This window comes from Ranitomeya imitator, chromosome 4 (genome assembly GCF_032444005.1).
Source record: "Ranitomeya imitator isolate aRanImi1 chromosome 4, aRanImi1.pri, whole genome shotgun sequence".
Lineage (NCBI taxonomy): Eukaryota > Metazoa > Chordata > Amphibia > Anura > Dendrobatidae > Ranitomeya > Ranitomeya imitator.
In genome coordinates, this window is record NC_091285.1 from 350,889,228 (window position 1) to 350,898,479 (window position 9,252).

Consider the following 9,252-nt stretch of genomic DNA (forward strand, 5'->3'; position numbering starts at 1 on the left):
AGATGGAGATTTTTTTTTTTTTAATTAGAAAAATAGGATTACAATGATCAAACTCTGATCAAACACTTTCACTCTTTCCAAAATGTTAATGTTCAGAAATTCACATTATTTTCGTGTCATAAATATTCAAGTTCATGACCTATAGCAAAAACTATAATTGGCTTGTCAGTGTCAGGATATACTGGAAACCCCAGAATGGGGACCTTAGCTTAAAAACCCCACAATAATGTGTTTTCTACATCTTCTGGTAGAAAGTATAAATATATGCATACATCATTTTGCTAATTACCTCATTACATCTCAGTCGATGTATTGCACATTGTCAGTGGGATAAGACACCTTTAACACATCATATATTTCCATAATATCTTTTTTATATTTACTTACCCAACTCTTTTCTCAAGAAACACCTTTCACACATTTCAAGTTCTTCTTGTTCTCAGATTTGGTGCATGAAAGCTTTTTAACAGCATTTCTGTTACTTGATAAAGTAACAACAATTTGTAGTTGCCTGCAGCCGAAATCAGCATTAAATCTTACATAAGACATATTTAATAATTCAGCATTTCAGTGACACTTGTTAGATAACAAAAAGAACTTTATACAGAAGTTCAAGTTGAAAATATGAAAAACCGTTTGTAATCATCTATAATGTATAATATTACCATTTGCATGGTCAGTTATGATGCTAGTTATATTGTTGAGGGAGGATCTAAAGTGATCCTTCACGGTTGACTCAGTGATTTCCAGATTAATCTACAGGGCGTTGCCGGCAACTGAAAATGACCAGACGGAGACTCGTGCCTCTGTGTGGGGGATCGAGCAGATCTCTGGGCCCCTGTTCATTGTCTGACTTTTCATAGTCATAGAAATTATACTTCAACCAATCAGCATAAGAGCACGTTCACAGTTCTTAACCTATAAGAATACAGGAAAAACTTAACCCATGAGGATACAGGAAAAATGGAAACTACAGATATAGTCATGTCTTTTTGGCATAGAAAAACATATTAACAGATGCCTCAGTCTTGTATAGCGATACCCCCACGAGTCTCTTATCTGGCTCACTCGAGTTAGAATACTCAAGGTCTTTATACCAATTATGAACCATAGACTAGCTGAATAACAAAATGTTATCTTCGTGAGAAACAGGACAGAATTATTTCATAGCAGCTGTAACCTTCTACCTAAGTAAATAACAGAATTTATCTTTAACTAACAACAAAATGGAGTCAAAGCACAAAATGGAGAATCTTTCATAATTTGTTCCTTCACATTCCCCCCTAGATAAAGTTTGTTAACTAATGTCCAGCATCAGAGGTACTATCCCAAGCTATAAGCTCGAGGGGTACTGATCTTCACATGACTGGTGCCATGTTACCAGCCATGGCTGTTGCGGCGTACCCGTCCCCCCTGTATACTAGAATTTATGAATAACAATTATTGATAACAGTGGTTGGGATCTTTTGAAGATAGCCATGCGCTTGGCTTCAACATCTTCATCAGGTAACTTTGTAAAATCGGTGTAGAGAAGAGCAGGGGTGGCAACGCTTTTGGTTTCATCATTAGTTGTCTTAGTGCAGAATTTCCTAATACATACAGAAATACACCAAAAAACAAGTTTTAGTATTACATACATGACAAGGATAAAGGCAGCGATATGTAACAAACTTTGTAAGATTCCAGCTATCCAGCCGCAGGTCCCTCAAACCAATTGGCTGGATTAAGAAAGGAGAAGGTGTCTGCCCACCAACTGTCCTTATTACGGTCATTGTCTTTATCATATTAATCTCTGAGTCTTTGAATATCTTCTAACTTATGTGAATACTGGCAGCCATCTTAAATACAGTTAAATTTGCATTAGCAAACATAAGGGGTTGTTTCACAGCATAAGAATATATAAAAGTACAAAAGAGTATAAAGATATATATTTTCACCTTGACAATCCCCCCTAAACACTAAGTTTTTCCCTAAAAAGAAAGATCCTTCGAGACTGTCCATGTGATGGGGAAAGGGGAGGTGGATTTCTTCATCCAGACACCTCAGAAGCTCTCCCCTTGTGAGAGGCCTCCAGGCAGCTGAACCCTTCACTAGCTTCACATGGAGTTCTCCCGCTGTCCCTAAACTAAATCTCTTAGCATCATCTGAGAGTAAAGGGTATTGTCTATCTTCTTGAGGGGGACGTACTTGGGGATCTCCCCTGGATCAGTGCCATCATACTCTGGTGAGTCTACTTCTTGGTTGAGGAAGGTGCCAGTCGGAGTTGCCTCAGTAATAACCCTTTTATACAAGGGAATAACACAACAGAGGATTATCAATCCAACTACAAGAAGGGCAATCAGTACCAGACAAGCTTGTTGGAGGAATCCTTTAAGCCCACCGAACCAACCGGAAAAGAAAGATGTGTCTACTCCAACACTAGTTTTTAATTCTGCTGCTAACCCATTTATCTTTTTAAGGGCTATCATGGTCTTTCCATTTACCCCAGAGTTCTGAGGGATATAGGTACAACATTCCTCTCCCACCATCCCACAGACTCCTCCTTTCTCAGCTAAGATCGTATCAAGGGCTAGTTGGTTTTGGAGCGTCATTCTAGTGTTAGGGCTCAACTCCTCAACTATACCCTGGAAAGCATCACAGGTAAAATTGACAAACCTTTGTTCACTGTAATATATGTAATTGATCCAATCAACATTTTTATTAATCTGCACCTGTGGGATTATAGAAGCAAAGCTAGCATAGATCTAGTTCTGGGCTTTAAATTGGTCAGGCACCCCCCTTGGCACTCCAATGCCATCGACATATATCAATGGATTTTCTTCATAACTCATATGGAGCTGATCGAGACTTCTCCTCTTTCTGGTATATTCATCAGGTGTCTCTGGATCCCAAGGTAAAATCTTGAACTGCATGGCTAGTTTAACAAGGGTGCATTGACCTGTCCAGGTATTAGGCAACCTAGGACGGAGCTTACCATCTCCACATAACCAATAAATGTCGTACATATACTGTGTATGATTAGCTAGCAAGTCAGTATCCAGGGAACTGTTCTCTTTACAGAAACCTGTCTCGAAGACCCCTACTGGTGTACCTGTAGTGTCGTGGGAATTATAGCAGGTATAATTATCAGCTAATACAGTTATCCCCCCTGGGACCTTTAGTTTAGGTGCTTCATGAATTAGTGGGACATAATCTGAGCAATCAGTGGGCTTTAAACCCTTCAACAGATTCATAACACAGGCAGTGGTATTAAGTATATCCAATATATCCCAAATTTGATCATCTGGATAATCTGTGGCCCTAACAAATTTATCCCACATTTGTATAACTGACAATTTTATTGGCTATACCCATCTGTACTACTAATCTTTCATGATATTGTACAAACTTATTATTCAAGGATGTTGGAGAATTTAGGCTGTCCCATTCGGTTATCAATATTATTATATGGAAATACGAAAAACCAAAACATCATGTCCCCTTATTTGCTACTAGTCTGTTTGACCAGCTTGCAGTGCGATACGTGGATCCACGTCGGCCTTCCTTCCAGCTTTACTGACATAGAAATAATGAGAACTTGGTAGGGACCGTCATACAGGGGTTCTAGTCCGTGTCTTCTGACATAGCTTTTCACGACCATAAAATCACCAGGCTTCAAATTGTGACAAGTGTCGGTTTCTGCTGAATCTGGAAGGAAAGAAGAAACTAAAACATGGGTGTTAGCAACATTTTTACTAAACTGAATAACATATTGAACAGCACGGTCAGTTTCTTCTGACAACTACTGAGACTGAAAATTTACAACTGAGAACCTAGCACCAAACAATATCTCATATGGGAATAGGCCATATTTTGCAATAGGGGTAGTACGAATATATAAGAGCCCTGGCCATGGAGCCGTAGTCTCCTGCATCATTTTGGTCAATTGTCCCTTCAATGTGCCATTTAGCCTCTTAACTTTCCCACTAGATTGTGGATGGTACGGAATATGGACGGCTACAGTGGATCCAAGCATTGTCAGAACCTCCTGATACACATGAGCCTTGGTCACTTTCAACAACTTCTGGAACACAATATCTGCATATAACTTCCATCACCAGTTTCTTTGCTGTGGTCTTTGCAGTCACGTTGGTAACGCGGAATACTTCTGGCCAACTGGAGAACATGTCGACAACCACCAGACAATATTCATACCTTCCAGACTTAGGCAACGTGATGTGGTCCACCTGGAGCCTTTGGAAAGGATAGTCGGGCTTAGCAAGGTGCTTCGGGGTTACACGTTGAAGTTGACCGGGATTGCAGGTCTGACAGATACCTCGATGTGTGGGCCCATGCGTCCACGTGGCAATAGCAGGGTACATCCGCTTAGGGAGACACACAAGTTGGTCCTTTTTCCAGAGACCATTGTCCATACATGCTCCATCAGCTTCCACTGCTTCACTTCTTCCTTTGGAAACATTCTCTGCATCGTCATTAAGCGGTCTCGCGGGGTCCGGCAGAAAACCTCAGTCTGTCGTAGATCATCAGGTTCCTGTAGAGTCAGTGTCTCTTGTAACTGTTTACGCTCAAAGCGTGTGGTCACCATAGCTGGTATGGTCTGTTCAACGGGTAGAAGAGCAGCAGCTTTTGCTTGCTTATCCGCAAAGGTGTTACCAACAGTCTGTGGACTGTTCCATAGTACCATGCTCCTTAACTTTGATAATGGCCACCTGGGTAGGTAATCTGATTGAGTCTATGAGGGTTTTAACAGCTTCAGCATTCTTCACTGGAGTCCCGGCAATAGTAATAAACCCTAGATTGGCCCATAGAGCTCCGAAATCATGAGCAATACCAAATGCATACTGTGAGTCCGTGTATATATTAGCCCGCCTGTCTTTGGCCAGAACACATGCAGTAGACAGATCCTGAAGTTCTGCTTCTTGTCCTGACAGGGAGGGAGGGAGGGAGGGAGTGCAGCTCCGTGCACTACAGTGTCTTCCGTAGTAACAGCTTATCCAGTGTGGAATCTGCCAAAATCATCACCATATCTTGAACAGTCATTCAGGGCATTGTAGAGAGGTAGCATTATGCGGGATGCGTCCGGTATCCACTAACAACAATAAGTACATAGTCCAAGAAAACGCTGGAGCTCAGTCTCATCCTTTGTAGCTGACGGCTATTTTTCTTTCTTCTGTGAGGTGTCTGGCACCCTGAAGGAGACAGTGACCCAAAAATATCACTTGACCAAGGCAGAACCGAAGTTTCGAGGCCGAAACCCGACAGTTCAGATCTGCCAGATACTTGCGAAAACTAACAGTGGCAACAATGGCTTCCTGCTCTGTCTGTGCACACAACAAAAAACAAAAAATTACCCACATACTGAAGCAGCGTGACATAAGGATATTCTAACTGCCAGGGTTAGAGACACTATCCCCCCCCCCCCCTTTTTTTTTTTCTTTTTTTTTTTTTTTTTTACAAACTGATTGGGAAAGGGCGTGTAAGATACACATCTCATTATACTCATCTGCATAGGGGTTATATAACGTAAATACCATTTGACCATCATCTTGAAATTATATTCTGGAGCGGAACTGTGATAATAAATCTGTCCCCAGTAAATTTACCGGACATGAGGGAGAGATTACAAACTGAGCAGTAACTTCAGGGAAAGGTCCCACAGGGATAGGTTTTGTAAGAGCATGTTTATTGGGTCTGCCATCTACTCCAATTAAAACAAGCTCTTGATCCGAGAATTGAATAGGGATATCCGTAGATACATCTGATGACTTGATTATAGAGTTGGCCGCCCCAGTGTCTACCATAAACTTAACAAGAGTGTCCCCGACAGGAAGTGTGACAGATGAGCATGCCCCAGGTTTGGTGGAGGACATTGTGATGGCAGACCCTGGTTGGCCACCCCTTCAGTATGGGCGATTATCAGGATTTTGAGGTTGTCCGTAACTAGAGTATCCCCTAGGGTTTCCAGTATTCAGATTGCAACTGGAAGGGGGAACTTGAGGGTAGCATCTGTCAGCAGGGGTGTGACAATCTCTCTGAAAGTGACCGAGTCAGCCACAGCGCCAGCACTGCAAGCGAGAACTGGTGCGGCGGGGCTGGGGAGCGAGATTCCCAGACATAGGGTTAAAATAGATATTGGAGCGTAAGACTGGATTTGTGTAAGGGAGGGGGGCTGGAGCTGAAGTCTTCTGCTTGGGCCACTGATAAGGAACAAGCTGGGAGCTGTGTCCTTGCAGCTGTGGGAGGGGGGGCTGAGAGCGGGGGGGGGCTAGAGAGCGCAGCTGCTGATACAGAATGGGTTAAGTTCTTCTGGAAACTTTGTACTACTTTTTTTTTTTTTTCAATGCATCGTCCAGAATGGAAGTCTCAGTATCGGGTCTCATTGACATTATTGCCTCTTTCAATTCAGATTTAAGGCCGGACATCAAAGCTACTGCAAAAAGGTGTGAATGGGCTTTATTATACAGTGAAAACCCCAAATCTTTAAGTACTACCATAAGACGCCCATAGAACTTCTCGGCAGTCTCCCCCTTGTCCTGTGTGACATCTGTGAGGGAGGTAGCGTGGTCCGCTCGTCTATCTTGTGCCCAAACCTTTAAAGCATTACAGAAATCAACATCACTCTCATAGGTTCCCCCTCAATAATTGGAAAATACCCCTCCCCAGCCTTCACATGGAGTAAGTGTAACAGATCTCTCCAGGGAGTGGAATAAATCTCTCGATTCGCTGCTATTTGTCTATAGGAGGCCATGGGGGATATTTCTGAATCGGGTAACTAAAGTAGGAGGGGGTGGATACTCATAACCACTAGCAATACTAAGCATACCAGGGACTGGTGCTGGCGGTGGCTGATAATAAGTGCCGTCAGCGTTTAGCAAGGGAAAGGTGGGGGCTACAACTCCGGGTCTTCTTGCTTCACAATTGTAACAGACCTGTCTCCACTGAGAATTAGTAACTCCGCATACATCAAAAATCCACCCGGCAGGATTATAGGGTGGGGGTGCACTAAGTTTTGACAACCCAGAATATATTGGTGCTTTGTGATTGAGGGGCATGGAGTTTACAGTCGGGAGGAGAGGCTTGATTTCCTGGGGAGGGACCATATCATCTAACAGGGAGCCCCCCCTGTTTCAGATTGTTATTTTTTAATTATTTGGCTTTCTAACATATTACCCTCAATCACTTTCTCAATTCCTTCCTGCACCACAAAACATTCAGCCACTTTCTCAGTCTTTGTCATAGTAGTAGGCCGCTTCCCTTTTTCAACGTAACAAAAACAAATCCGAATTCACTTTCTCTTTTAATCCTTAATTTGCTATATATCAACCACTCAACTTGAAGCAGATAAATCTTTTACCAATCTTTTAATTACTCTGATAACCAAACTATCATACAAGTTCCTTCTAAAACAAGACACCATATTTTACTTTAAACTTACAATAATTCTTACTACACAAGGAGAGGATGCAGCGACTCGCCCCCTCCATACCAGAAACACAGAACTGATAAGAACATCACAACATTCCTCAGCACAGAAAGCAGAAAGACACAGCGCAGTTGTTTGACCCCTCCCATCGGGAAATCTACACAGAAACAGAATACAGCAGTTCTCAGACTTACGGTAATTAATTTCTACAAAACCTTCATCACACAATTCATATGCCAGAACACCTTAGAAAAACCAATGATTGAGAATATTTTCCTCATCTTTGGGCTAACAGTATCAGATTCAACACACACATTCAAAGTCTTCTCTTACTTCCATGGAAACATGATTCTCCTTTAGAGCTAAATATCCTTACCTAGTTGTGCACAATACCGAGAGGCCTTTACGGTTTGTTCCACTGGGTCTCTCTGCCCCCCACTGGGACAACCCAAAAACGCGGTGCTCAGTGAAAGGAGGAGGGAGTCTTAAACTTCCCTCCGAATACCTCTGGATATATATATATATATATATACTGTATACTTCTATATATTCCTGAGTTACGTATCCTACCCAATCTTCGATCACCTCACCGCGCCTGATTCTAACATTGATGAGGAATTCAGGATATTTTGACTATAAAGAGAATTACATCACTGGTCAATCCGCGGTGTCCGTCCCTTATGAGGTACGGTTCGAGCACTGGGCTCCCAACGGAACTACACCTCTATATGATTCCACCCAAAAATCACCCACCATCGGGGACAAACCTCAGATCCTCTTTGCAGCAACAAACACAGGAAAACCACACCAAATGGTCAGTCTGGACAGTATAACTGCCAACTTACCGTGGTTGTTGTGGGGGATGATCAGTCCCAATTTTCCAGTGCCCGTGTCCGCTCCGAGGGTCCTTTGTCTGGTTGTCCTCCGGGGGGCAGAGGCGTTCCTGGTTGGGGCCCCACGTTTCGGGCGCCAAGCTGTTGAGGGAGGATCTAAAGTGATCCTTCACGGTTGACTCAGTGATTTCCAGATTAATCTACAGGGCGTTGCCGGCAACTGAAAATGACCAGACGGAGACTCGTGCCTCTGTGTGGGGGATCGAGCAGATCTCTGGGCCCCTGTTCATTGTCTGACTTTTCATAGTCATAGAAATTATACTTCAACCAATCAGCATAAGAGCACGTTCACAGTTCTTAACCTATAAGAATACAGGAAAAACTTAACCCATGAGGATACAGGAAAAATGGAAACTACAGATATAGTCATGTCTTTTTGGCATAGAAAAACATATTAACAGATGCCTCAGTCTTGTATAGCGATACCCCCACGAGTCTCTTATCTGGCTCACTCGAGTTAGAATACTCAAGGTCTTTATACCAATTATGAACCATAGACTAGCTGAATAACAAAATGTTATCTTCGTGAGAAACAGGACAGAATTATTTCATAGCAGCTGTAACCTTCTACCTAAGTAAATAACAGAATTTATCTTTAACCAACAACAAAATGGAGTCAAAGCACAAAATGGAGAATCTTTCATAATTTGTTCCTTCACAATATGTGATACAGCATGCAAGAAGCAACATGTCATCAATGAACATGTGACAGCTTTTGACATATGGTTGTAAAAAGTCTATAGACTAAGTAGACTGTAACAGCCATAATTTCCCAATACAGTAGGCATTTATTCTGCTTTCTCCATTACAAAAAAATGTTCCATTATGTATTCAAATTGCCTAGGAGAAATGTTACCCCTTAGACCCCATTATGTATTGAAAGATTCATGTATCTTTACTGCGATATAGTGATCACGATTGATAATGCAATTGTCA

At 42.2% G+C, this 9,252-nt stretch overlaps 1 long non-coding RNA gene across 1 annotated transcript; it reads right to left on the minus strand.

Annotated features, from left to right (window-relative positions):
• Positions 1-1,507: 1,507 nt before the first annotated feature.
• On the minus strand, positions 1,508-8,969 carry LOC138674116 (uncharacterized). The gene is made up of 2 exons (XR_011320491.1): positions 8,269-8,969; positions 1,508-1,589 (listed from the first exon to the last, which is right to left on the minus strand). It is a non-coding gene; the product is annotated as an uncharacterized lncRNA (long non-coding RNA).
• Positions 8,970-9,252: the final 283 nt, after the last annotated feature.